This window comes from Styela clava, chromosome 15 (assembly GCF_964204865.1).
Source record: "Styela clava chromosome 15, kaStyClav1.hap1.2, whole genome shotgun sequence".
Classification (NCBI taxonomy): Eukaryota; Metazoa; Chordata; class Ascidiacea; order Stolidobranchia; family Styelidae; genus Styela; species Styela clava.
The window spans coordinates 8,088,701-8,107,515 of record NC_135264.1 but is presented as its reverse complement, the minus strand read 5'-3'; the positions used below and the strand labels follow the sequence as shown (position 1 = coordinate 8,107,515).

At 46.6% G+C, this 18,815-nt stretch overlaps 71 non-coding genes and 23 pseudogenes across 71 annotated transcripts; all 94 read left to right on the top strand.

The window, feature by feature from the left end:
* Positions 1-36: 36 nt before the first annotated feature.
* LOC144416581 (5S ribosomal RNA) lies at positions 37-155 on the top strand. Its single transcript, XR_013472474.1, has one exon. It is a non-coding gene; the product is annotated as a 5S ribosomal RNA (ribosomal RNA).
* Positions 156-236: 81 nt separating this feature from the next.
* LOC144416346 (5S ribosomal RNA) lies at positions 237-355 on the top strand. Its single transcript, XR_013472239.1, has one exon. It is a non-coding gene; the product is annotated as a 5S ribosomal RNA (ribosomal RNA).
* Positions 356-440: 85 nt separating this feature from the next.
* Positions 441-559, top strand: LOC144414946 (5S ribosomal RNA). Its single transcript, XR_013470838.1, has one exon. It is a non-coding gene; the product is annotated as a 5S ribosomal RNA (ribosomal RNA).
* Positions 560-640: 81 nt separating this feature from the next.
* LOC144416874 (5S ribosomal RNA) lies at positions 641-759 on the top strand. The gene has a single exon (XR_013472767.1). It is a non-coding gene; the product is annotated as a 5S ribosomal RNA (ribosomal RNA).
* Positions 760-840: 81 nt separating this feature from the next.
* LOC144415856 (5S ribosomal RNA) lies at positions 841-959 on the top strand. Its single transcript, XR_013471750.1, has one exon. It is a non-coding gene; the product is annotated as a 5S ribosomal RNA (ribosomal RNA).
* An 81-nt stretch (positions 960-1,040) lies between these two features.
* LOC144417931 (5S ribosomal RNA) lies at positions 1,041-1,159 on the top strand (annotated as a pseudogene).
* An 81-nt stretch (positions 1,160-1,240) lies between these two features.
* On the top strand, positions 1,241-1,359 carry LOC144416573 (5S ribosomal RNA). The gene has a single exon (XR_013472466.1). It is a non-coding gene; the product is annotated as a 5S ribosomal RNA (ribosomal RNA).
* An 81-nt stretch (positions 1,360-1,440) lies between these two features.
* LOC144415169 (5S ribosomal RNA) lies at positions 1,441-1,559 on the top strand. Its single transcript, XR_013471061.1, has one exon. It is a non-coding gene; the product is annotated as a 5S ribosomal RNA (ribosomal RNA).
* An 81-nt stretch (positions 1,560-1,640) lies between these two features.
* Positions 1,641-1,758, top strand: LOC144412558 (5S ribosomal RNA; annotated as a pseudogene).
* Positions 1,759-1,839: 81 nt separating this feature from the next.
* LOC144416444 (5S ribosomal RNA) lies at positions 1,840-1,958 on the top strand. The gene has a single exon (XR_013472337.1). It is a non-coding gene; the product is annotated as a 5S ribosomal RNA (ribosomal RNA).
* An 81-nt stretch (positions 1,959-2,039) lies between these two features.
* Positions 2,040-2,158, top strand: LOC144415709 (5S ribosomal RNA). Its single transcript, XR_013471602.1, has one exon. It is a non-coding gene; the product is annotated as a 5S ribosomal RNA (ribosomal RNA).
* Positions 2,159-2,239: 81 nt separating this feature from the next.
* On the top strand, positions 2,240-2,358 carry LOC144416345 (5S ribosomal RNA). The gene has a single exon (XR_013472238.1). It is a non-coding gene; the product is annotated as a 5S ribosomal RNA (ribosomal RNA).
* An 85-nt stretch (positions 2,359-2,443) lies between these two features.
* Positions 2,444-2,562, top strand: LOC144414945 (5S ribosomal RNA). The gene has a single exon (XR_013470837.1). It is a non-coding gene; the product is annotated as a 5S ribosomal RNA (ribosomal RNA).
* An 81-nt stretch (positions 2,563-2,643) lies between these two features.
* On the top strand, positions 2,644-2,762 carry LOC144416873 (5S ribosomal RNA). The gene has a single exon (XR_013472766.1). It is a non-coding gene; the product is annotated as a 5S ribosomal RNA (ribosomal RNA).
* Positions 2,763-2,843: 81 nt separating this feature from the next.
* Positions 2,844-2,961, top strand: LOC144412557 (5S ribosomal RNA; annotated as a pseudogene).
* An 81-nt stretch (positions 2,962-3,042) lies between these two features.
* Positions 3,043-3,161, top strand: LOC144416443 (5S ribosomal RNA). Its single transcript, XR_013472336.1, has one exon. It is a non-coding gene; the product is annotated as a 5S ribosomal RNA (ribosomal RNA).
* Positions 3,162-3,242: 81 nt separating this feature from the next.
* Positions 3,243-3,361, top strand: LOC144415708 (5S ribosomal RNA). The gene has a single exon (XR_013471601.1). It is a non-coding gene; the product is annotated as a 5S ribosomal RNA (ribosomal RNA).
* An 81-nt stretch (positions 3,362-3,442) lies between these two features.
* LOC144417402 (5S ribosomal RNA) lies at positions 3,443-3,561 on the top strand. Its single transcript, XR_013473295.1, has one exon. It is a non-coding gene; the product is annotated as a 5S ribosomal RNA (ribosomal RNA).
* An 84-nt stretch (positions 3,562-3,645) lies between these two features.
* On the top strand, positions 3,646-3,764 carry LOC144416872 (5S ribosomal RNA). Its single transcript, XR_013472765.1, has one exon. It is a non-coding gene; the product is annotated as a 5S ribosomal RNA (ribosomal RNA).
* Positions 3,765-3,845: 81 nt separating this feature from the next.
* Positions 3,846-3,964, top strand: LOC144417084 (5S ribosomal RNA). The gene has a single exon (XR_013472977.1). It is a non-coding gene; the product is annotated as a 5S ribosomal RNA (ribosomal RNA).
* An 81-nt stretch (positions 3,965-4,045) lies between these two features.
* Positions 4,046-4,164, top strand: LOC144414016 (5S ribosomal RNA). The gene has a single exon (XR_013469906.1). It is a non-coding gene; the product is annotated as a 5S ribosomal RNA (ribosomal RNA).
* Positions 4,165-4,245: 81 nt separating this feature from the next.
* On the top strand, positions 4,246-4,364 carry LOC144414015 (5S ribosomal RNA). Its single transcript, XR_013469905.1, has one exon. It is a non-coding gene; the product is annotated as a 5S ribosomal RNA (ribosomal RNA).
* Positions 4,365-4,445: 81 nt separating this feature from the next.
* LOC144414014 (5S ribosomal RNA) lies at positions 4,446-4,564 on the top strand. The gene has a single exon (XR_013469904.1). It is a non-coding gene; the product is annotated as a 5S ribosomal RNA (ribosomal RNA).
* Positions 4,565-4,645: 81 nt separating this feature from the next.
* Positions 4,646-4,764, top strand: LOC144415786 (5S ribosomal RNA). Its single transcript, XR_013471679.1, has one exon. It is a non-coding gene; the product is annotated as a 5S ribosomal RNA (ribosomal RNA).
* Positions 4,765-4,845: 81 nt separating this feature from the next.
* LOC144415785 (5S ribosomal RNA) lies at positions 4,846-4,964 on the top strand. Its single transcript, XR_013471678.1, has one exon. It is a non-coding gene; the product is annotated as a 5S ribosomal RNA (ribosomal RNA).
* Positions 4,965-5,045: 81 nt separating this feature from the next.
* Positions 5,046-5,164, top strand: LOC144417930 (5S ribosomal RNA; annotated as a pseudogene).
* Positions 5,165-5,245: 81 nt separating this feature from the next.
* On the top strand, positions 5,246-5,364 carry LOC144418162 (5S ribosomal RNA; annotated as a pseudogene).
* An 81-nt stretch (positions 5,365-5,445) lies between these two features.
* On the top strand, positions 5,446-5,564 carry LOC144416746 (5S ribosomal RNA). Its single transcript, XR_013472639.1, has one exon. It is a non-coding gene; the product is annotated as a 5S ribosomal RNA (ribosomal RNA).
* Positions 5,565-5,645: 81 nt separating this feature from the next.
* LOC144412814 (5S ribosomal RNA) lies at positions 5,646-5,763 on the top strand (annotated as a pseudogene).
* An 81-nt stretch (positions 5,764-5,844) lies between these two features.
* Positions 5,845-5,963, top strand: LOC144416442 (5S ribosomal RNA). Its single transcript, XR_013472335.1, has one exon. It is a non-coding gene; the product is annotated as a 5S ribosomal RNA (ribosomal RNA).
* An 81-nt stretch (positions 5,964-6,044) lies between these two features.
* LOC144415706 (5S ribosomal RNA) lies at positions 6,045-6,163 on the top strand. Its single transcript, XR_013471599.1, has one exon. It is a non-coding gene; the product is annotated as a 5S ribosomal RNA (ribosomal RNA).
* An 81-nt stretch (positions 6,164-6,244) lies between these two features.
* Positions 6,245-6,363, top strand: LOC144416012 (5S ribosomal RNA). The gene has a single exon (XR_013471906.1). It is a non-coding gene; the product is annotated as a 5S ribosomal RNA (ribosomal RNA).
* An 81-nt stretch (positions 6,364-6,444) lies between these two features.
* LOC144416344 (5S ribosomal RNA) lies at positions 6,445-6,563 on the top strand. The gene has a single exon (XR_013472237.1). It is a non-coding gene; the product is annotated as a 5S ribosomal RNA (ribosomal RNA).
* Positions 6,564-6,648: 85 nt separating this feature from the next.
* Positions 6,649-6,767, top strand: LOC144414944 (5S ribosomal RNA). Its single transcript, XR_013470836.1, has one exon. It is a non-coding gene; the product is annotated as a 5S ribosomal RNA (ribosomal RNA).
* An 81-nt stretch (positions 6,768-6,848) lies between these two features.
* Positions 6,849-6,967, top strand: LOC144416871 (5S ribosomal RNA). The gene has a single exon (XR_013472764.1). It is a non-coding gene; the product is annotated as a 5S ribosomal RNA (ribosomal RNA).
* An 81-nt stretch (positions 6,968-7,048) lies between these two features.
* On the top strand, positions 7,049-7,166 carry LOC144412556 (5S ribosomal RNA; annotated as a pseudogene).
* An 81-nt stretch (positions 7,167-7,247) lies between these two features.
* LOC144416440 (5S ribosomal RNA) lies at positions 7,248-7,366 on the top strand. Its single transcript, XR_013472333.1, has one exon. It is a non-coding gene; the product is annotated as a 5S ribosomal RNA (ribosomal RNA).
* An 81-nt stretch (positions 7,367-7,447) lies between these two features.
* LOC144415705 (5S ribosomal RNA) lies at positions 7,448-7,566 on the top strand. The gene has a single exon (XR_013471598.1). It is a non-coding gene; the product is annotated as a 5S ribosomal RNA (ribosomal RNA).
* Positions 7,567-7,647: 81 nt separating this feature from the next.
* Positions 7,648-7,766, top strand: LOC144417400 (5S ribosomal RNA). The gene has a single exon (XR_013473293.1). It is a non-coding gene; the product is annotated as a 5S ribosomal RNA (ribosomal RNA).
* Positions 7,767-7,850: 84 nt separating this feature from the next.
* On the top strand, positions 7,851-7,969 carry LOC144414943 (5S ribosomal RNA). The gene has a single exon (XR_013470835.1). It is a non-coding gene; the product is annotated as a 5S ribosomal RNA (ribosomal RNA).
* An 81-nt stretch (positions 7,970-8,050) lies between these two features.
* LOC144415029 (5S ribosomal RNA) lies at positions 8,051-8,169 on the top strand. Its single transcript, XR_013470921.1, has one exon. It is a non-coding gene; the product is annotated as a 5S ribosomal RNA (ribosomal RNA).
* Positions 8,170-8,250: 81 nt separating this feature from the next.
* Positions 8,251-8,369, top strand: LOC144414013 (5S ribosomal RNA). The gene has a single exon (XR_013469903.1). It is a non-coding gene; the product is annotated as a 5S ribosomal RNA (ribosomal RNA).
* Positions 8,370-8,450: 81 nt separating this feature from the next.
* On the top strand, positions 8,451-8,569 carry LOC144414011 (5S ribosomal RNA). Its single transcript, XR_013469901.1, has one exon. It is a non-coding gene; the product is annotated as a 5S ribosomal RNA (ribosomal RNA).
* An 81-nt stretch (positions 8,570-8,650) lies between these two features.
* On the top strand, positions 8,651-8,769 carry LOC144415783 (5S ribosomal RNA). Its single transcript, XR_013471676.1, has one exon. It is a non-coding gene; the product is annotated as a 5S ribosomal RNA (ribosomal RNA).
* An 81-nt stretch (positions 8,770-8,850) lies between these two features.
* Positions 8,851-8,969, top strand: LOC144415782 (5S ribosomal RNA). The gene has a single exon (XR_013471675.1). It is a non-coding gene; the product is annotated as a 5S ribosomal RNA (ribosomal RNA).
* An 81-nt stretch (positions 8,970-9,050) lies between these two features.
* Positions 9,051-9,169, top strand: LOC144414010 (5S ribosomal RNA). The gene has a single exon (XR_013469900.1). It is a non-coding gene; the product is annotated as a 5S ribosomal RNA (ribosomal RNA).
* Positions 9,170-9,250: 81 nt separating this feature from the next.
* LOC144417929 (5S ribosomal RNA) lies at positions 9,251-9,369 on the top strand (annotated as a pseudogene).
* An 81-nt stretch (positions 9,370-9,450) lies between these two features.
* On the top strand, positions 9,451-9,569 carry LOC144418161 (5S ribosomal RNA; annotated as a pseudogene).
* An 81-nt stretch (positions 9,570-9,650) lies between these two features.
* On the top strand, positions 9,651-9,769 carry LOC144416745 (5S ribosomal RNA). The gene has a single exon (XR_013472638.1). It is a non-coding gene; the product is annotated as a 5S ribosomal RNA (ribosomal RNA).
* Positions 9,770-9,850: 81 nt separating this feature from the next.
* Positions 9,851-9,968, top strand: LOC144412813 (5S ribosomal RNA; annotated as a pseudogene).
* Positions 9,969-10,049: 81 nt separating this feature from the next.
* On the top strand, positions 10,050-10,168 carry LOC144416439 (5S ribosomal RNA). The gene has a single exon (XR_013472332.1). It is a non-coding gene; the product is annotated as a 5S ribosomal RNA (ribosomal RNA).
* Positions 10,169-10,249: 81 nt separating this feature from the next.
* On the top strand, positions 10,250-10,368 carry LOC144416688 (5S ribosomal RNA). The gene has a single exon (XR_013472581.1). It is a non-coding gene; the product is annotated as a 5S ribosomal RNA (ribosomal RNA).
* Positions 10,369-10,449: 81 nt separating this feature from the next.
* LOC144416343 (5S ribosomal RNA) lies at positions 10,450-10,568 on the top strand. The gene has a single exon (XR_013472236.1). It is a non-coding gene; the product is annotated as a 5S ribosomal RNA (ribosomal RNA).
* Positions 10,569-10,653: 85 nt separating this feature from the next.
* On the top strand, positions 10,654-10,772 carry LOC144414942 (5S ribosomal RNA). Its single transcript, XR_013470834.1, has one exon. It is a non-coding gene; the product is annotated as a 5S ribosomal RNA (ribosomal RNA).
* An 81-nt stretch (positions 10,773-10,853) lies between these two features.
* On the top strand, positions 10,854-10,972 carry LOC144416870 (5S ribosomal RNA). Its single transcript, XR_013472763.1, has one exon. It is a non-coding gene; the product is annotated as a 5S ribosomal RNA (ribosomal RNA).
* Positions 10,973-11,053: 81 nt separating this feature from the next.
* On the top strand, positions 11,054-11,172 carry LOC144415737 (5S ribosomal RNA). The gene has a single exon (XR_013471630.1). It is a non-coding gene; the product is annotated as a 5S ribosomal RNA (ribosomal RNA).
* An 81-nt stretch (positions 11,173-11,253) lies between these two features.
* Positions 11,254-11,372, top strand: LOC144414009 (5S ribosomal RNA). Its single transcript, XR_013469899.1, has one exon. It is a non-coding gene; the product is annotated as a 5S ribosomal RNA (ribosomal RNA).
* Positions 11,373-11,453: 81 nt separating this feature from the next.
* LOC144414008 (5S ribosomal RNA) lies at positions 11,454-11,572 on the top strand. The gene has a single exon (XR_013469898.1). It is a non-coding gene; the product is annotated as a 5S ribosomal RNA (ribosomal RNA).
* Positions 11,573-11,653: 81 nt separating this feature from the next.
* LOC144416227 (5S ribosomal RNA) lies at positions 11,654-11,772 on the top strand. Its single transcript, XR_013472121.1, has one exon. It is a non-coding gene; the product is annotated as a 5S ribosomal RNA (ribosomal RNA).
* An 81-nt stretch (positions 11,773-11,853) lies between these two features.
* On the top strand, positions 11,854-11,972 carry LOC144414007 (5S ribosomal RNA). The gene has a single exon (XR_013469897.1). It is a non-coding gene; the product is annotated as a 5S ribosomal RNA (ribosomal RNA).
* Positions 11,973-12,053: 81 nt separating this feature from the next.
* LOC144412401 (5S ribosomal RNA) lies at positions 12,054-12,162 on the top strand (annotated as a pseudogene).
* An 81-nt stretch (positions 12,163-12,243) lies between these two features.
* On the top strand, positions 12,244-12,362 carry LOC144414005 (5S ribosomal RNA). Its single transcript, XR_013469895.1, has one exon. It is a non-coding gene; the product is annotated as a 5S ribosomal RNA (ribosomal RNA).
* An 81-nt stretch (positions 12,363-12,443) lies between these two features.
* LOC144414004 (5S ribosomal RNA) lies at positions 12,444-12,562 on the top strand. The gene has a single exon (XR_013469894.1). It is a non-coding gene; the product is annotated as a 5S ribosomal RNA (ribosomal RNA).
* Positions 12,563-12,643: 81 nt separating this feature from the next.
* LOC144414003 (5S ribosomal RNA) lies at positions 12,644-12,762 on the top strand. The gene has a single exon (XR_013469893.1). It is a non-coding gene; the product is annotated as a 5S ribosomal RNA (ribosomal RNA).
* An 81-nt stretch (positions 12,763-12,843) lies between these two features.
* LOC144415908 (5S ribosomal RNA) lies at positions 12,844-12,962 on the top strand. The gene has a single exon (XR_013471802.1). It is a non-coding gene; the product is annotated as a 5S ribosomal RNA (ribosomal RNA).
* An 81-nt stretch (positions 12,963-13,043) lies between these two features.
* LOC144418044 (5S ribosomal RNA) lies at positions 13,044-13,161 on the top strand (annotated as a pseudogene).
* An 81-nt stretch (positions 13,162-13,242) lies between these two features.
* Positions 13,243-13,360, top strand: LOC144412812 (5S ribosomal RNA; annotated as a pseudogene).
* An 81-nt stretch (positions 13,361-13,441) lies between these two features.
* On the top strand, positions 13,442-13,560 carry LOC144416438 (5S ribosomal RNA). Its single transcript, XR_013472331.1, has one exon. It is a non-coding gene; the product is annotated as a 5S ribosomal RNA (ribosomal RNA).
* Positions 13,561-13,641: 81 nt separating this feature from the next.
* On the top strand, positions 13,642-13,760 carry LOC144415704 (5S ribosomal RNA). Its single transcript, XR_013471597.1, has one exon. It is a non-coding gene; the product is annotated as a 5S ribosomal RNA (ribosomal RNA).
* An 81-nt stretch (positions 13,761-13,841) lies between these two features.
* Positions 13,842-13,960, top strand: LOC144416342 (5S ribosomal RNA). Its single transcript, XR_013472234.1, has one exon. It is a non-coding gene; the product is annotated as a 5S ribosomal RNA (ribosomal RNA).
* Positions 13,961-14,045: 85 nt separating this feature from the next.
* On the top strand, positions 14,046-14,164 carry LOC144414941 (5S ribosomal RNA). Its single transcript, XR_013470833.1, has one exon. It is a non-coding gene; the product is annotated as a 5S ribosomal RNA (ribosomal RNA).
* An 81-nt stretch (positions 14,165-14,245) lies between these two features.
* Positions 14,246-14,364, top strand: LOC144417824 (5S ribosomal RNA; annotated as a pseudogene).
* An 81-nt stretch (positions 14,365-14,445) lies between these two features.
* Positions 14,446-14,564, top strand: LOC144415736 (5S ribosomal RNA). The gene has a single exon (XR_013471629.1). It is a non-coding gene; the product is annotated as a 5S ribosomal RNA (ribosomal RNA).
* Positions 14,565-14,645: 81 nt separating this feature from the next.
* LOC144414002 (5S ribosomal RNA) lies at positions 14,646-14,764 on the top strand. Its single transcript, XR_013469892.1, has one exon. It is a non-coding gene; the product is annotated as a 5S ribosomal RNA (ribosomal RNA).
* Positions 14,765-14,845: 81 nt separating this feature from the next.
* On the top strand, positions 14,846-14,964 carry LOC144414001 (5S ribosomal RNA). The gene has a single exon (XR_013469891.1). It is a non-coding gene; the product is annotated as a 5S ribosomal RNA (ribosomal RNA).
* An 81-nt stretch (positions 14,965-15,045) lies between these two features.
* On the top strand, positions 15,046-15,164 carry LOC144416226 (5S ribosomal RNA). Its single transcript, XR_013472120.1, has one exon. It is a non-coding gene; the product is annotated as a 5S ribosomal RNA (ribosomal RNA).
* Positions 15,165-15,245: 81 nt separating this feature from the next.
* LOC144414000 (5S ribosomal RNA) lies at positions 15,246-15,364 on the top strand. Its single transcript, XR_013469890.1, has one exon. It is a non-coding gene; the product is annotated as a 5S ribosomal RNA (ribosomal RNA).
* Positions 15,365-15,445: 81 nt separating this feature from the next.
* On the top strand, positions 15,446-15,554 carry LOC144412400 (5S ribosomal RNA; annotated as a pseudogene).
* Positions 15,555-15,635: 81 nt separating this feature from the next.
* Positions 15,636-15,754, top strand: LOC144416225 (5S ribosomal RNA). The gene has a single exon (XR_013472119.1). It is a non-coding gene; the product is annotated as a 5S ribosomal RNA (ribosomal RNA).
* An 81-nt stretch (positions 15,755-15,835) lies between these two features.
* LOC144413999 (5S ribosomal RNA) lies at positions 15,836-15,954 on the top strand. The gene has a single exon (XR_013469889.1). It is a non-coding gene; the product is annotated as a 5S ribosomal RNA (ribosomal RNA).
* An 81-nt stretch (positions 15,955-16,035) lies between these two features.
* On the top strand, positions 16,036-16,144 carry LOC144412398 (5S ribosomal RNA; annotated as a pseudogene).
* An 81-nt stretch (positions 16,145-16,225) lies between these two features.
* LOC144411934 (5S ribosomal RNA) lies at positions 16,226-16,344 on the top strand (annotated as a pseudogene).
* An 81-nt stretch (positions 16,345-16,425) lies between these two features.
* Positions 16,426-16,543, top strand: LOC144412685 (5S ribosomal RNA; annotated as a pseudogene).
* An 81-nt stretch (positions 16,544-16,624) lies between these two features.
* Positions 16,625-16,743, top strand: LOC144418302 (5S ribosomal RNA; annotated as a pseudogene).
* An 81-nt stretch (positions 16,744-16,824) lies between these two features.
* On the top strand, positions 16,825-16,943 carry LOC144416705 (5S ribosomal RNA). The gene has a single exon (XR_013472598.1). It is a non-coding gene; the product is annotated as a 5S ribosomal RNA (ribosomal RNA).
* Positions 16,944-17,028: 85 nt separating this feature from the next.
* On the top strand, positions 17,029-17,147 carry LOC144417263 (5S ribosomal RNA). The gene has a single exon (XR_013473156.1). It is a non-coding gene; the product is annotated as a 5S ribosomal RNA (ribosomal RNA).
* An 85-nt stretch (positions 17,148-17,232) lies between these two features.
* On the top strand, positions 17,233-17,351 carry LOC144416216 (5S ribosomal RNA). The gene has a single exon (XR_013472110.1). It is a non-coding gene; the product is annotated as a 5S ribosomal RNA (ribosomal RNA).
* An 81-nt stretch (positions 17,352-17,432) lies between these two features.
* On the top strand, positions 17,433-17,550 carry LOC144417268 (5S ribosomal RNA). The gene has a single exon (XR_013473161.1). It is a non-coding gene; the product is annotated as a 5S ribosomal RNA (ribosomal RNA).
* An 81-nt stretch (positions 17,551-17,631) lies between these two features.
* LOC144413040 (5S ribosomal RNA) lies at positions 17,632-17,750 on the top strand (annotated as a pseudogene).
* Positions 17,751-17,831: 81 nt separating this feature from the next.
* LOC144415854 (5S ribosomal RNA) lies at positions 17,832-17,950 on the top strand. Its single transcript, XR_013471748.1, has one exon. It is a non-coding gene; the product is annotated as a 5S ribosomal RNA (ribosomal RNA).
* Positions 17,951-18,031: 81 nt separating this feature from the next.
* On the top strand, positions 18,032-18,150 carry LOC144417589 (5S ribosomal RNA; annotated as a pseudogene).
* Positions 18,151-18,231: 81 nt separating this feature from the next.
* On the top strand, positions 18,232-18,340 carry LOC144413060 (5S ribosomal RNA; annotated as a pseudogene).
* Positions 18,341-18,421: 81 nt separating this feature from the next.
* LOC144416698 (5S ribosomal RNA) lies at positions 18,422-18,540 on the top strand. Its single transcript, XR_013472591.1, has one exon. It is a non-coding gene; the product is annotated as a 5S ribosomal RNA (ribosomal RNA).
* An 85-nt stretch (positions 18,541-18,625) lies between these two features.
* On the top strand, positions 18,626-18,744 carry LOC144418297 (5S ribosomal RNA; annotated as a pseudogene).
* The last annotated feature ends 71 nt before the right edge of the window (positions 18,745-18,815 follow it).

Genomic DNA, 18,815 nt, shown 5'->3' with positions numbered 1-18,815 from the left:
CGAAATACAAATAGCCGAATAGACTACTACTTTATCGCCTACAACCATACCACGGTGGATGCACCCGATCTCGTTCGATCTCGGAAGTTAAGCAATGTCGGGCTCGGTTAGTACTTGCATGGGTGACCGGCTGGGAATACCGAGTGTCGTGGGCTTTTCGTCGCCGTTTCATTCGATTTTGCTCTGTTTTCCAACAACTGCGAAATACAAATAGCCGAATAGACTACTACTTTATTGCCTACAACCATACCACGTTGAATGCACCCGATCTCGTTCGATCCCGGAAGTTAAGCAATGTCGGGCTCGGTTAGTACTTGCATGGGTGACCGGCTGGGAATACCGAGTGTCGTAGGCTTTTTTTTCGTCGCCGTTCCATTCGTTTTTTCTCTGTTTTCTAACAACTGCAAAATACAAATAGCAGAACAGACTACTACTTTATCGACTACAACCATACCACGTTGAATGCACCCGATCTCGTTCGATCTCGGAAGTTAAGCAATGTCGGGCTCGGTTAGTACTTGCATGGGTGACCTGCTGGGAATACCGAGTGTCGTAGGCTTTTTGTCGCCGTTTCATTCGATTTTGCTCTGTTTTCCAACAACTGCGAAATACAATTAGCCGAATAGACTACTACTTTATTGCCTACAACCATACCGCGTTGAATGCACTCGATCTCGTTCGATCTCGGAAGTTAAGCAATGTCGGGCTCAGTTAGTACTTGCATGGGTGACCGGCTGGGAATACCGAGTGTCGTAGGCTTTTCGTCGCCGTTTCATTCGATTTTGCTCTGTTTTCCAACAACTGCGAAATACAAATAGCCGAATAGACTACTACTTTATCGCCCACAACCATACCACGTTGAATGCACCCGATCTCGTTCGATCTCGGAAGTTAAGCAATGTCGGGCTCGGTTAGTACTTGCATGGGTGACCGGCTGGGAAAACCGAGTGTCGTAGGCTTTTTGTCGCCGTTTCATTCGATTTTGCTCTGTTTTCCAACAACTGCAAAATACAAATAGCCGAATAGACTACTACTTTATCGCCTACAACCATACCACGTTGAATGCACCCGTTATCGTTCGATCTCGGAAGTTAAGCAATGTCGGGCTCGGTTAGTACTTGCATGGGTGACCGGCTGGGAATACCGAGTGTCGTAGGCTTTTCGTCGCCGTTTCATTCGATTTTGCTCTGTTTTCCAACAACTGCGAAATACAAATAGCCGAATAGACTACTTCTTTAACGCCTACAACCATACCACGTTGAATGCACCCGATCTCGTTCGATCTCGGAAGTTAAGCAATGTCTGGCTCGGTTAGTACTTGCATGGGTGACCGGCTGGGAATACCGAGTGTCGTAGGCTTTTCGTCGCCGTTTCGTTCGATTTTGCTCTGTTTTCCAACAACTGCGAAATACAAATAGCCGAATAGACTACTACTTTATCGCCTACAACCATACCACGTTGAATGCACCCGATCTCGTTCGATCTCGGAAGTTAAGCAATGTCGGGCTCGGTTAGTACTTGCATGGGTGACCGGCTTGGAATACCGAGTGTCGTAGGCTTTTCGTCGCCGTTTCATTCGATTTTGCTCTGTTTTCCAACAACTGCGAAATACAAATAGCCGAATAGACTACTACTTTATCGCCTACAACCATACCACGTTGAATGCACCCGATCTCGTCGATCTCGGAAGTTAAGCAATGTCGGGTTCGGTTAGTACTTGCATGGGTGACAGGCTGGGAATACCGAGTGTCGTAAGCTTTTCGTCGTCGTTTCATTCGATTTTGCTGTGTTTTCTAACAACTGCGAAATACAAATAGCCGAATAGACTACTACTTCATCGCCTACAACCATACCACGTTGAATGCTCCCGATCTTGTTCGATCTCGGAAGTTAAGCAATGTCGGGCTTGGTTAGTACTTGCATGGGTGACCGGCTGGGAATACCGAGTGTCGTAGGCTTTTCGTCGCCGTTTCATTCGATTTTGCTCTGTTTTTTAACAACTGCGAAATACAAATAGCCGAATAGACTACTACTTTATCGCCTACAACCATACCACGGTGGATGCACCCGATCTCGTTCGATCTCGGAAGTTAAGCAATGTCGGGCTCGGTTAGTACTTGCATGGGTGACCGGCTGGGAATACCGAGTGTCGTAGGCTTTTCGTCGCCGTTTCATTCGATTTTGCTCTGTTTTCCAACAACTGCGAAATACAAATAGCCGAATAGACTACTACTTTATTGCCTACAACCATACCACGTTGAATGCACCCGATCTCGTTCGATCCCGGAAGTTAAGCAATGTCGGGCTCGGTTAGTACTTGCATGGGTGACCGGCTGGGAATACCGAGTGTCGTAGGCTTTTTTTTCGTCGCCGTTCCATTCGTTTTTTCTCTTTTTTCTAACAACTGCAAAATACAAATAGCAGAACAGACTACTACTTTATCGACTACAACCATACCACGTTGAATGCACCCGATCTCGTTCGATCTCGGAAGTTAAGCAATGTCGGGCTCGGTTAGTACTTGCATGGGTGACCTGCTGGGAATACCGAGTGTCGTAGGCTTTTCGTCGCCGTTTCATTCGATTTTGCTCTGTTTTCCAACAACTGCAAAAAACAAATAGCCGAATAGACTACTACTTTATTGCCTACAACCATACCGCGTTGAATGCACTCGATCTCGTTCGATCTCGGAAGTTAAGCAATGTCGGGCTCAGTTAGTACTTGCATGGGTGACCGGCTGGGAATACCGAGTGTCGTAGGCTTTTCGTCGCCGCTTCATTCGATTTTGCTCTGTTTTCCAACAACTGCAAAATACAAATAGCCGAATAGACTACTACTTTATCGCCTACAACCATACCACGTTGAATGCACCCGATCTCGTCGATCTCGGAAGTTAAGCAATGTCGGGTTCGGTTAGTACTTGCATGGGTGACAGGCTGGGAATACCGAGTGTCGTAAGCTTTTCGTCGTCGTTTCATTCGATTTTGCTGTGTTTTCTAACAACTGCGAAATACAAATAGCCGAATAGACTACTACTTCATCGCCTACAACCATACCACGTTGAATGCTCCCGATCTTGTTCGATCTCGGAAGTTAAGCAATGTCGGGCTTGGTTAGTACTTGCATGGGTGACCGGCTGGGAATACCGAGTGTCGTAGGCTTTTCGTCGCCGTTTCATTCGATTTTGCTCTGTTTTTTAACAACTGCGAAATACAAATAGCCGAATAGACTACTACTTTATCGCCTACAACCATACCACGGTGGATGCACCCGATCTCGTTCGATCTCGGAAGTTAAGCAATGTCGGGCTCGGTTAGTACTTGCATGGGTGACCGGCTGGGAATACCGAGTGTCGTAGGCTTTTCGTCGCCGTTTCATTCGATTTTGCTCTGTTTTCCAACAACTGCGAAATACAAATAGCCGAATAGACTACTACTTTATTGCCTACAACCATACCACGTTGAATGCACCCGATCTCGTTCGATCCTGGAAGTTAAGCAATGTCGGGCTCGGTTAGTACTTGCATGGGTGACCGGCTGGGAATACCGAGTGTCGTAGGCTTTTTTTCGTCGCCGTTTCATTCGATTTTGCTCTGTTTTCCAACAACTGCAAAAAACAAATAGCCGAATAGACTACTATTTTATTGCCTACAACCATACCGCGTTGAATGCACTCGATCTCGTTCGATCTCGGAAGTTAAGCAATGTCGGGCTCAGTTAGTACTTGCATGGGTGACCGGCTGGGAATACCGAGTGTCGTAGGCTTTTCGTCGCCGCTTCATTCGATTTTGCTCTGTTTTCCAACAACTGCAAAATACAAATAGCCGAATAGACTACTACTTTATCGCCTACAACCATACCACGTTGAATGCACTCGATCTCGTTCGATCTCGGAAGTTAAGCAATGTCGGGCTCGGTTAGTACTTCCATAGGTGACCGGCTGGGAATACCGAGTGTCGTAGGCTTTTCGTCGCCGTTTCATTCGATTTTGCTCTGTTTTCCAACAACTGCGAAATACAAATAGCCGAATAGACTACTACTTTATCGCCTACAACCATACCACGTTGAATGCACCCGATCTCGTTCGATCTCGGAAGTTAAGCAATGTCGGGCTCGGTTAGTACTTGCATGGGTGACCGGCTGGGAATACCGAGTGTCGTAGGCTTTTCGTCGCCGTTTCATTCGATTTTGCTCTGTTTTCCAACAACTGCGAAATACAAATAGCCGAATAGACTACTACTTAATCGCCTACAACCATACCACGTTGAATGCACCCGATCTCGTTCGATCTCGGAAGTTAAGCAATGTCGGGCTCGGTTAGTACTTGCATGGGTGACCGGCTGGGAATACCGAGTGTCGTAGGCTTTTCGTCGCCGTTTCATTCGATTTTGCTCTGTTTTCCAACAACTGCGAAATACAAATAGCCGAATAGACTACTACTTTATCGCCTACAACCATACCACGTTGAATGCACCCGATCTCGTTCGATCTCGGAAGTTAAGCAATGTCGGGCTCGGTTAGTACTTGCATGGGTGACCGGCTGGGAATACCGAGTGTCGTAGGCTTTTCGTCGCCGTTTCATTCGATTTTGCTCTGTTTTCCAACAACTGCGAAATACAAATAGCCGAATAGACTACTACTTAATCGCCTACAACCATACCACGTGGAATGCACCCGATCTCGTTCGATCTCGGAAGTTAAGCAATGTCGGGCTCGGTTAGTACTTGCATGGGTGACCGGCTGGGAATACCGAGTGTCGTAGGCTTTTCGTCGCCGTTTCATTCGATTTTGCTCTGTTTTCCAACAACTGCGAAATACAAATAGCCGAATAGACTACTACTTAATCGCCTACAACCATACCACGTGGAATGCACCCGATCTCGTTCGATCTCGGAAGTTAAGCAATGTCGGGCTCGGTTAGTACTTGCATGGGTGACCGGCTGGGAATACCGAGTGTCGTAGGCTTTTTGTCGCCGTTTCATTCGATTTTGCTCTGTTTTCCAACAACTGCGAAATACAAATAGCCGAATAGACTACTACTTTATCGCCTACAACCATACCACGTTGAATGCACCCGTTATCGTTCGATCTCGGAAGTTAAGCAATGTCGGGCTCGGTTAGTACTTGCATGGGTGACCGGCTGGGAATACCGAGTGTCGTAGGCTTTTCGTCGCCGTTTCATTCGATTTTGCTCTGTTTTCCAACAACTGCGAAATACAAATAGCCGAATAGACTACTACTTTAACGCCTACAACCATACCACGTTGAATGCACCCGATCTTGTTCGATCTCGGAAGTTAAGCAATGTCTGGCTCGGTTAGTACTTGCATGGTTGACCGGCTGGGAATACCGAGTGTCGTAGGCTTTTCGTCGCCGTTTCATTCGATTTTGCTCTGTTTTCCAACAACTGCGAAATACAAATAGCCGAATAGACTACTACTTTATCGCCTACAACCATACCACGTTGAATGCACCCGATCTCGTTCGATCTCGGAAGTTAAGCAATGTCGGGCTCGGTTAGCACTTGCATGGGTGACCGGCTGGGAATACCGAGTGTCGTAGGCTTTTCGTCGCCGTTTCATTCGATTTTGCTCTGTTTTCCAACAACTGCGAAATACAAATAGCCGAATAGACTACTACTTTATCGCCTACAACCATACCACGTTGAATGCACCCGATCTCGTCGATCTCGGAAGTTAAGCAAAGTCGGGTTCGGTTAGTACTTGCATGGGTGACAGGCTGGGAATACCGAGTGTCGTAAGCTTTTCGTCGTCGTTTCATTCGATTTTGCTGTGTTTTCTAACAACTGCGAAATACAAATAGCCGAATAGACTACTACTCCATCGCCTACAACCATACCACGTTGAATGCTCCCGATCTTGTTCGATCTCGGAAGTTAAGCAATGTCGGGCTTGGTTAGTACTTGCATGGGTGACCGGCTGGGAATACCGAGTGTCGTAGGCTTTTCGTCGCCGTTTCATTCGATTTTGCTCTGTTTTCTAACAACTGCGAAATACAAATAGCCGAATAGACTACTACTTTATCGCCTACAACCATACCACGGTGGATGCACCCGATCTCGTTCGATCTCGGAAGTTAAGCAATGTCGGGCTCGGTTAGTACTTGCATGGGTGACCGGCTGGGAATACCGAGTGTCGTAGGCTTTTCGTCGCCGTTTCATTCGATTTTGCTCTGTTTTCCAACAACTGCGAAATACAAATAGCCGAATAGACTACTACTTTATTGCCTACAACCATACCACGTTGAATGCACCCGATCTCGTTCGATCCCGGAAGTTAAGCAATGTCGGGCTCGGTTAGTACTTGCATGGGTGACCTGCTGGGAATACCGAGTGTCGTAGGCTTTTCGTCGCCGTTTCATTCGATTTTGCTCTGTTTTCCAACAACTGCGAAATACAAATAGCCGAATAGACTACTACTTTATTGCCTACAACCATACCACGTTGAATGCACCCGATCTCGTTCGATCCCGGAAGTTAAGCAATGTCGGGCTCGGTTAGTACTTGCATGGGTGACCGGCTGGGAATACCGAGTGTCGTAGGCTTTTTTTTCGTCGCCGTTCCATTCGTTTTTTCTCTTTTTTCTAACAACTGCAAAATACAAATAGCAGAACAGACTACTACTTTATCGACTACAACCATACCACGTTGAATGCACCCGATCTCGTTCGATCTCGGAAGTTAAGCAATGTCGGGCTCGGTTAGTACTTGCATGGGTGACCTGCTGGGAATACCGAGTGTCGTAGGCTTTTCGTCGCCGTTTCATTCGATTTTGCTCTGTTTTCCAACAACTGCAAAAAACAAATAGCCGAATAGACTACTACTTTATTGCCTACAACCATACCGCGTTGAATGCACTCGATCTCGTTCGATCTCGGAAGTTAAGCAATGTCGGGCTCAGTTAGTACTTGCATGGGTGACCGGCTGGGAATACCGAGTGTCGTAGGCTTTTCGTCGCCGCTTCATTCGATTTTGCTCTGTTTTCCAACAACTGCAAAATACAAATAGCCGAATAGACTACTACTTTATCGCCTACAACCATACCACGTTGAATGCACCCGATCTCGTCGATCTCGGAAGTTAAGCAATGTCGGGTTCGGTTAGTACTTGCATGGGTGACAGGCTGGGAATACCGAGTGTCGTAAGCTTTTCGTCGTCGTTTCATTCGATTTTGCTGTGTTTTCTAACAACTGCGAAATACAAATAGCCGAATAGACTACTACTTCATCGCCTACAACCATACCACGTTGAATGCTCCCGATCTTGTTCGATCTCGGAAGTTAAGCAATGTCGGGCTTGGTTAGTACTTGCATGGGTGACCGGCTGGGAATACCGAGTGTCGTAGGCTTTTCGTCGCCGTTTCATTCGATTTTGCTCTGTTTTTTAACAACTGCGAAATACAAATAGCCGAATAGACTACTACTTTATCGCCTACAACCATACCACGGTGGATGCACCCGATCTCGTTCGATCTCGGAAGTTAAGCAATGTCGGGCTCGGTTAGTACTTGCATGGGTGACCGGCTGGGAATACCGAGTGTCGTAGGCTTTTCGTCGCCGTTTCATTCGATTTTGCTCTGTTTTCCAACAACTGCGAAATACAAATAGCCGAATAGACTACTACTTTATTGCCTACAACCATACCACGTTGAATGCACCCGATCTCGTTCGATCCTGGAAGTTAAGCAATGTCGGGCTCGGTTAGTACTTGCATGGGTGACCGGCTGGGAATACCGAGTGTCGTAGGCTTTTTTTCGTCGCCGTTCCATTCGTTTTTTCTCTGTTTTCTAACAACTGCAAAATACAAATAGCAGAACAGACTACTACTTTATCGACTACAACCATACCACGTTGAATGCACCCGATCTCGTTCGATCTCGGAAGTTAAGCAATGTCGGGCTCGGTTAGTACTTGCATGGGTGACCTGCTGGGAATACCGAGTGTCGTAGGCTTTTCGTCGCCGTTTCATTCGATTTTGCTCTGTTTTCCAACAACTGCAAAAAACAAATAGCCGAATAGACTACTATTTTATTGCCTACAACCATACCGCGTTGAATGCACTCGATCTCGTTCGATCTCGGAAGTTAAGCAATGTCGGGCTCGGTTAGTACTTGCATGGGTGACCGGCTGGGAATACCGAGTGTCGTAGGCTTTTCGTCGCCGTTTCATTCGATTTTGCTCTGTTTTCCAACAACTGCGAAATACAAATAGCCGAATAGACTACTACTTAATCGCCTACAACCATACCACGTTGAATGCACCCGATCTCGTTCGATCTCGGAAGTTAAGCAATGTCGGGCTCGGTTAGTACTTGCATGGGTGACCGGCTGGGAATACCGAGTGTCGTAGGCTTTTCGTCGCCGTTTCATTCGATTTTGCTCTGTTTTCCAACAACTGCGAAATACAAATAGCCGAATAGACTACTACTTTTTCGCCTACAACCATACCACGTTGAATGCACCCGATCTCGTTCGATCTCGGAAGTTAAGCAATGTCGGGCTCGGTTAGTACTTGCATGGGTGACCGGCTGGGAATACCGAGTGTCGTAGGCTTTTCGTCGCCGTTTCATTCGATTTTGCTCTGTTTTCCAACAACTGCGAAATACAAATAGCCGAATAGACTACTACTTAATCGCCTACAACCATACCACGTGGAATGCACCCGATCTCGTTCGATCTCGGAAGTTAAGCAATGTCGGGCTCGGTTAGTACTTGCATGGGTGACCGGCTGGGAATACCGAGTGTCGTAGGCTTTTCGTCGCCGTTTCATTCGATTTTGCTCTGTTTTCCAACAACTGCGAAATACAAATAGCCGAATAGACTACTACTTAATCGCCTACAACCATACCACGTGGAATGCACCCGATCTCGTTCGATCTCGGAAGTTAAGCAATGTCGGGCTCGGTTAGTACTTGCATGGGTGACCGGCTGGGAATACCGAGTGTCGTAGGCTTTTCGTCGCCGTTTCATTCGATTTTGCTCTGTTTTCCAACAACTGCGAAATACAAATAGCCGAATAGACTACTACTTTATCGCCTACAACCATACCACGTTGAATGCACCCGATCTCGTTCGATCTCGGAAGTTAAGCAATGTCGGGCTCGGTTAGTACTTGCATGGGTGACCGGCTGGGAATACCGAGTGTCGTAGGCTTTTTGTCGCCGTTTCATTCGATTTTGCTCTGTTTTCCAACAACTGCAAAATACAAATAGCCGAATAGACTACTACTTTATCGCCTACAACCATACCACGTTGAATGCACCCGTTATCGTTCGATCTCGGAAGTTAAGCAATGTCGGGCTCGGTTAGTACTTGCATGGGTGACCGGCTGGGAATACCGAGTGTCGTAGGCTTTTCGTCGCCGTTTCATTCGATTTTGCTCTGTTTTCCAACAACTGCGAAATACAAATAGCCGAATAGACTACTACTTTAACGCCTACAACCATACCACGTTGAATGCACCCGATCTTGTTCGATCTCGGAAGTTAAGCAATGTCTGGCTCGGTTAGTACTTGCATGGTTGACCGGCTGGGAATACCGAGTGTCGTAGGCTTTTCGTCGCCGTTTCATTCGATTTTGCTCTGTTTTCCAACAACTGCGAAATACAAATAGCCGAATAGACTACTACTTTATCGCCTACAACCATACCACGTTGAATGCACCCGATCTCGTTCGATCTCGGAAGTTAAGCAATGTCGGGCTCGGTTAGCACTTGCATGGGTGACCGGCTGGGAATACCGAGTGTCGTAGGCTTTTCGTCGCCGTTTCATTCGATTTTGCTCTGTTTTCCAACAACTGCGAAATACAAATAGCCGAATAGACTACTACTTTATCGCCTACAACCATACCACGTTGAATGCACCCGATCTCGTCGATCTCGGAAGTTAAGCAAAGTCGGGTTCGGTTAGTACTTGCATGGGTGACAGGCTGGGAATACCGAGTGTCGTAAGCTTTTCGTCGTCGTTTCATTCGATTTTGCTGTGTTTTCTAACAACTGCGAAATACAAATAGCCGAATAGACTACTACTCCATCGCCTACAACCATACCACGTTGAATGCTCCCGATCTTGTTCGATCTCGGAAGTTAAGCAATGTCGGGCTTGGTTAGTACTTGCATGGGTGACCGGCTGGGAATACCGAGTGTCGTAGGCTTTTCGTCGCCGTTTCATTCGATTTTGCTCTGTTTTCTAACAACTGCGAAATACAAATAGCCGAATAGACTACTACTTTATCGCCTACAACCATACCACGGTGGGTGCACCCGATCTCGTTCGATCTCGGAAGTTAAGCAATGTCGGGCTCGGTTAGTACTTGCATGGGTGACCGGCTGGGAATACCGAGTGTCGTAGGCTTTTCGTCGCCGTTTCATTCGATTTTGCTCTGTTTTCCAACAACTGCGAAATACAAATAGCCGAATAGACTACTACTTTATTGCCTACAACCATACCACGTTGAATGCACCCGATCTCGTTCGATCCCGGAAGTTAAGCAATGTCGGGCTCGGTTAGTACTTGCATGGGTGACCGGCTGGGAATACCGAGTGTCGTAGGCTTTTTTTTCGTCGCCGTTCCATTCGTTTTTTCTCTGTTTTCTAACAACTGCAAAATACAAATAGCAGAACAGACTACTACTTTATCGACTACAACCATACCACGTTGAATGCACCCGATCTCGTTCGATCTCGGAAGTTAAGCAATGTCGGGCTCGGTTAGTACTTGCATGGGTGACCTGCTGGGAATACCGAGTGTCGTAGGCTTTTCGTCGCCGTTTCATTCGATTTTGCTCTGTTTTCCAACAACTGCGAAATACAATTAGCCGAATAGACTACTACTTTATTGCCTACAACCATACCGCGTTGAATGCACTCGATCTCGTTCGATCTCGGAAGTTAAGCAATGTCGGGCTCAGTTAGTACTTGCATGGGTGACCGGCTGGGAATACCGAGTGTCGTAGGCTTTTCGTCGCCGTTTCATTCGATTTTGCTCTGTTTTCCAACAACTGCGAAATACAAATAGCCGAATAGACTACTACTTTATCGCCCACAACCATACCACGTTGAATGCACCCGATCTCGTTCGATCTCGGAAGTTAAGCAATGTCGGGCTCGGTTAGTACTTGCATGGGTGACCGGCTGGGAATACCGAGTGTCGTAGGCTTTTCGTCGCCGTTTCATTCGATTTTGCTCTGTTTTTCAACAACTGCAAAATACAAATAGCCGAATAGACTACTTCTTTATCGCCTACAACCATACCACGTTGAATGCACCCGATCTCGTTCGATCTCGGAAGTTAAGCAATGTCGGGCTCGGTTAGTACTTGCATGGGTGACCGGCTGGGAATACCGAGTGTCGTAGGCTTTTTGTCGCCGTTTCATTCGATTTTGCTCTGTTTTCCAACAACTGCGAAATACAAATAGCCGAATAGACTACTACTTTATCGCCTACAACCATACCACGTTGAATGCACCCGATCTCGTTCGATCTCGGAAGTTAAGCAATGTCGGGCTCGGTTAGTACTTGCATGGGTGACCGGCTGGGAATACCGAGTGTCGTAGGCTTTTCGTCGCCGTTTCATTCGATTTTGCTCTGTTTTACAACAATTGCGAAATACAAATAGCCGAATAGACTACTACTTTATCGCCTACAACCATACCACGTTGAATGCACCCGATCTCGTTCGATCTCGGAAGTTAAGCAATGTCGGGCTCGGTTAGTAATTGCATGGGTGACCGGCTGGGAATACCGAGTGTCGTAGGCTTTTTGTCGCCGTCTCATTCGATTTTGCTCTGTTTTCCAACAATTGCGAAATACAAATAGCCGAACAGACTACTACTTTATCGCCTACAACCATACCACGTTGAATGCACCCGATCTCGTTCGATCTCGGAAGTTAAGCAATGTCGGGCTCGGTTAGTACTTGCATGGGTGACCGGCTGGGAATACCGAGTGTCGTAGGCTTTTCGTCGCCGTTTCATTCGATTTTGCTCTGTTTTCCAACAACTGCGAAATACAAATAGCCGAATAGACTACTACTTTATCGCCTACAACCATACCACGTTGAATGCACTCGATCTCGGAAGTTAAGCAATGTCGGGCTCGGTTAGTACTTGCATGGGTGACCGGCTGGGAATACCGAGTGTCGTAGGCTTTTTGTCGCCGTTTCATCCGATTTTGCTCTGTTTTCCAACAACTGCAAAATACAAATAGCCGAATAGACTTCTACTTTATCGCCTACAACCATACCACGTTGAATGCACCCGATCTCGTTCGATCTCGGAAGTTAAGCAATGTCGGGCTCGGTTAGTACTTGCATGGGTGACCGGCTGGGAATACCGAGTGTCGTAGGCTTTTTGTCGCCGTTTCATTCGATTTTGCTCTGTTTTCCAACAATTGCGAAATACAAATAGCCGAATAGACTACTACTTTATCGCCTACAACCATACCACGTTGAATGCACCCGATCTCGTTCGATCTCGGAAGTTAAGCAATGTCGGGCTCGGTTAGTACTTGCATGGGTGACCGGCTGGGAATACCGAGTGTCGTAGGCTTTTCGTCGCCGTTTCATTCGATTTTGCTCTGTTTTCCAACAACTGCGAAATACAAATAGCCGAATAGACTACTACTTTATCGCCTACAACCATACCACGTTGAATGCACCCGATCTCGTTCGATCTCGGAAGTTAAGCAATGTCGGGCTCGGTTAGTACTTGCATGGGTGACCGGCTGGGAATACCGAGTGTCGTAGGCTTTTTGTCGCCGTTTCATCCGATTTTGCTCTGTTTTCCAACAACTGCAAAATACAAATAGCCGAATAGACTTCTACTTTATCGCCTACAACCATACCACGTTGAATGCACCCGATCTCGTTCGATCTCGGAAGTTAAGCAATGTCGGGCTCGGTTAGTACTTGCTTGTGTGACCGGCTGGGAATACCGAGTGTTGTAGGCTTTTCGTCGCCGTTTCATTCGATTTTGCTCTGTTTTCCAACAACTGCGAAATACAAATAGACGAATAGACTACTACTTTATCGCCTACAACCATACCACGTTGAATGCACCCGATCTCGTCGATCTCGGAAGTTAAGCAATGTCGGGTTCGGTTAGTACTTGCATGGGTGACCGGCTTGGAATACCGAGTGTCGTAGGCTTTTCGTCGCCGTTTCATTCGATTTTGCTCTGTTTTCCAACAACTGCGAAATACAAATAGCCGAATAGACTACTACTTTATCGCCTACAACCATACCACGTTGAATGCACCCGATCTCGTCGATCTCGGAAGTTAAGCAAAGTCGGGTTCGGTTAGTACTTGCATGGGTGACAGGCTGGGAATACCGAGTGTCGTAAGCTTTTCGTCGTCGTTTCATTCGATTTTGCTGTGTTTTCTAACAACTGCGAAATACAAATAGCCGAATAGACTACTACTCCATCGCCTACAACCATACCACGTTGAATGCTCCCGATCTTGTTCGATCTCGGAAGTTAAGCAATGTCGGGCTTGGTTAGTACTTGCATGGGTGACCGGCTGGGAATACCGAGTGTCGTAGGCTTTTCGTCGCCGTTTCATTCGATTTTGCTCTGTTTTCTAACAACTGCGAAATACAAATAGCCGAATAGACTACTACTTTATCGCCTACAACCATACCACGGTGGATGCACCCGATCTCGTTCGATCTCGGAAGTTAAGCAATGTCGGGCTCGGTTAGTACTTGCATGGGTGACCGGCTGGGAATACCGAGTGTCGTAGGCTTTTCGTCGCCGTTTCATTCGATTTTGCTCTGTTTTCCAACAACTGCGAAATACAAATAGCCGAATAGACTACTACTTTATTGCCTACAACCATACCACGTTGAATGCACCCGATCTCGTTCGATCCCGGAAGTTAAGCAATGTCGGGCTCGGTTAGTACTTGCATGGGTGACCGGCTGGGAATACCGAGTGTCGTAGGCTTTTTTTTCGTCGCCGTTCCATTCGTTTTTTCTCTGTTTTCTAACAACTGCAAAATACAAATAGCAGAACAGACTACTACTTTATCGACTACAACCATACCACGTTGAATGCACCCGATCTCGTTCGATCTCGGAAGTTAAGCAATGTCGGGCTCGGTTAGTACTTGCATGGGTGACCTGCTGGGAATACCGAGTGTCGTAGGCTTTTCGTCGCCGTTTCATTCGATTTTGCTCTGTTTTCCAACAACTGCGAAATACAATTAGCCGAATAGACTACTACTTTATTGCCTACAACCATACCGCGTTGAATGCACTCGATCTCGTTCGATCTCTGAAGTTAAGCAATGTCGGGCTCAGTTAGTACTTGCATGGGTGACCGGCTGGGAATACCGAGTGTCGTAGGCTTTTCGTCGCCGTTTCATTCGATTTTGCTCTGTTTTCCAACAACTGCGAAATACAAATAGCCGAATAGACTACTACTTTATCGCCCACAACCATACCACGTTGAATGCACCCGATCTCGTTCGATCTCGGAAGTTAAGCAATGTCGGGCTCGGTTAGTACTTGCATGGGTGACCGGCTGGGAATACCGAGTGTCGTAGGCTTTTCGTCGCCGTTTCATTCGATTTTGCTCTGTTTTTCAACAACTGCAAAATACAAATAGCCGAATAGACTACTTCTTTATCGCCTACAACCATACCACGTTGAATGCACCCGATCTCGTTCGATCTCGGAAGTTAAGCAATGTCGGGCTCGGTTAGTACTTGCATGGGTGACCGGCTGGGAATACCGAGTGTCGTAGGCTTTTTGTCGCCGTTTCATTCGATTTTGCTCTGTTTTCCAACAACTGCGAAATACAAATAGCCGAATAGACTACTACTTTATCGCCTACAACCATACCACGTTGAATGCACCCGATCTCGTTCGATCTCGGAAGTTAAGCAATGTCGGGCTCGGTTAGTACTTGCATGGGTGACCGGCTGGGAATACCGAGTGTCGTAGGCTTTTCGTCGCCGTTTCATTCGATTTTGCTCTGTTTTACAACAATTGCGAAATACAAATAGCCGAATAGACTACTACTTTATCGCCTACAACCATACCACGTTGAATGCACCCGATCTCGTTCGATCTCGGAAGTTAAGCAATGTCGGGCTCGGTTAGTAATTGCATGGGTGACCGGCTGGGAATACCGAGTGTCGTAGGCTTTTTGTCGCCGTTTCATTCGATTTTGCTCTGTTTTCCAACAATTGCGAAATACAAATAGCCGAATAGACTACTACTTTATCGCCTACAACCATACCACGTTGAATGCACCCGATCTCGTTCGATCTCGGAAGTTAAGCAATGTCGGGCTCGGTTAGTACTTGCATGGGTGACCGGCTGGGAATACCGAGTGTCGTAGGCTTTTCGTCGCCGTTTCATTCGATTTTGCTCTGTTTTCCAACAACTGCGAAATACAAATAGCCGAATAGACTACTACTTTATCGCCTACAACCATACCACGTTGAATGCACTCGATCTCGGAAGTTAAGCAATGTCGGGCTCGGTTAGTACTTGCATGGGTGACCGGCTGGGAATACCGAGTGTCGTAGGCTTTTTGTCGCCGTTTCATCCGATTTTGCTCTGTTTTCCAACAACTGCAAAATACAAATAGCCGAATAGACTTCTACTTTATCGCCTACAACCATACCACGTTGAATGCACCCGATCTCGTTCGATCTCGGAAGTTAAGCAATGTCGGGCTCGGTTAGTAATTGCATGGGTGACCGGCTGGGAATACCGAGTGTCGTAGGCTTTTTGTCGCCGTTTCATTCGATTTTGCTCTGTTTTCCAACAATTGCGAAATACAAATAGCCGAATAGACTACTACTTTATCGCCTACAACCATACCACGTTGAATGCACCCGATCTCGTTCGATCTCGGAAGTTAAGCAATGTCGGGCTCGGTTAGTACTTGCATGGGTGACCGGCTGGGAATACCGAGTGTCGTAGGCTTTTCGTCGCCGTTTCATTCGATTTTGCTCTGTTTTCCAACAACTGCGAAATACAAATAGCCGAATAGACTACTACTTTATCGCCTACAACCATACCACGTTGAATGCACTCGATCTCGGAAGTTAAGCAATGTCGGGCTCGGTTAGTACTTGCATGGGTGACCGGCTGGGAATACCGAGTGTCGTAGGCTTTTTGTCGCCGTTTCATCCGATTTTGCTCTGTTTTCCAACAACTGCAAAATACAAATAGCCGAATAGACTTCTACTTTATCGCCTACAACCATAAAACGTTGAATGCACCCGATCTCGTTCGATCTCGGAAGTTAAGCAATGTCGGGCTCGGTTAGTACTTGCTTGTGTGACCGGCTGGGAATACCGAGTGTTGTAGGCTTTTCGTCGCCGTTTCATTCGATTTTGCTCTGTTTTCCAACAACTGCGAAATACAAATAGACGAATAGACTACTACTTTATCGCCTACAACCATACCACGTTGAATGCACCCGATCTCGTCGATCTCGGAAGTTAAGCAATGTCGGGTTCGGTTAGTACTTGCATGGGTGACCGGCTTGGGATACCGAGTGTCGTAAGCTTTTCGTCGTCGTTTCATTCGATTTTGCTGTGTTTTCTAACAACTGCGAAATACAAATAGCCGAATAGACTACTACTTTATCGCCTACAACCATACCACGTTGAATGCACCCGATCTTGTTCGATCTCGGGAGTTAAACAATGTCGGGCTTGGTTAGCACTTGCATGGGTGACCGGCTGGGAATACCGAGTGTCGTAGGCTTTTCGTCGCCGTTTCAATCGATTTTGCTCTGTTTTCTAACAACTGCGAAATACAAATAGCCGAATAGACTACTACTTTATTGCCTACAACCATACCACGTTGAATGCACCCGATCTCGTTCGATCTCGGAAGTTAAGCAATGTCGGGCTCGGTTAGTACTTGCATGGGTGAACGGCTGGGAATACCGAGTGTCGTAGGCTTTTTTTTCGTCGCCGTTCCATTCGTTTTTTCTCTGTTTTCTAACAACTGCAAAATACAAATAGCAGAACAGACTACTACTTTATCGACTACAACCATACCACGTTGAATGCACCCGATCTCGTTCGATCTCGGAAGTTGAGCAATGTCGGGCTCGGTTAGTACTTGCATGGGTGACCGGCTGGGAATACCGAGTGTCGTAGGCTTTTCTTCCGTCGCCGTTCCATTCGTTTTTTCTCTGTTTTCTAACAACTGCAAAATACAAATAGCAGAACAGACTACTACTTTATCGACTACAACCATACCACGTTGAATGCACCCGATCTCGTTCGATCTCGGAAGTTAAGCAATGTCGGGCTCGGTTAGTACTTGCATGGGTGACCGGCTGGGAATACCGAGTGTCGTGGGCTTTTCGTCGCCGCTTCATTCGATTTTGCTCTGTTTTCCAACAACTGCGAAATACAAATAGCCGAATAGACTACTACTTTATCGCCTACAACCATACCACGTTGAATGCACCCGATCTCGTTCGATCTCGGAGTTAAGCAATGTCGGGCTCGGTTAGTACTTGCATGGGTGACCGGCTGGGAATACCGAGTGTCGTAGGCTTTTCGTCGCCGTTTCATTCGATTTTGCTCTGTTTTCCAACAACTGCGAAATACAAATAACCGAATAGACTACTACTTTATCGCCTACAACCATACCACGTTGAATGCACCCGTTATCGTTCGATCTCGGAAGTTAAGCAATGTCGAGCTCGGTCAGTACTTGCTTGGGTGACCGGCTGGGATTACCGAGTGTCGTAGGCTTTTCGTCGCCGTTTCATTCGATTTTGCTCTGTTTTCCAACAACTGCGAAATACAAATAGCCGAATAGACTACTACTTTATCGCCTACAACCATACCACGTTGAATGCACCCGATCTCGTTCGATCTCGGAAGTTAAGCAATGTCGGGCTCGGTTAGTACTTACATGGGTGACCGGCTTGGAATACCGAGTGTCGTAGGCTTTTCGTCGCCGTTTCATTCGATTTTGCTCTGTTTTCCAACAACTGCGAAATACAAATAGCCGAATAGACTACTGCTTTATCGCCTACAACCATACCACGTTGAATGCACCCGATCTCGTTCGATCTCGGAAGTTGAGCAATGTCGGGCTCGGTTAGTACATGCGTGGGTGACCGGCTGGGAATACCGAGTGTCGTAGGCTTTTTGTCGCCGTTTCATTCGATTTTGCTCTGTTTTCCAACAACTGCGATATACAAATAGCCGAATAGACTACTACTTTATCGCCTACAACCATACCACGTTGAATGCACCCGATCTCGTAAGTTAAGCAATGTCGGGCTCGGTTAGTACTTGCATGGGTGACCGGCTGGGAATACCGATTGTCGTAGGCTTTTTGTCGCCGTTCCATTCGTTTTTTCTATGTTTTCTAACAACTGCGATATACAAATAGCCGAATAGACTACTACTTTATTGCCTACAACCATACCACGTTGAATGCACCCGATCTCGTTCGATCTCAGAAGTTAAGCAATGTCGGGCTCGGTTAGTACTTGCATGGGTGACCGGCCGGGAATACCGAGTGTCGTAGGCTTTTTTTTCGTCGCCGTTCCATTCGTTTTTTCTATGTTTTCTAACAACTGCAAAATACAAATAGCAGAACAGACTACTACTTTATCGACTACAACCATACCACGTTGAATGCACCCGATCTCGTTCAATCTCGGAAGTTAAGCAATGTCGGGCTCGGTTAGTACTTGCATGGGTGACCGGCTGGGAATACAGAGTGTCGTAGGCTTTTCGTCGCCGCTTCATTCGATTTTGCTCTGTTTTCCAACAACTGCAAAATACAAATACCCGAATAGACTA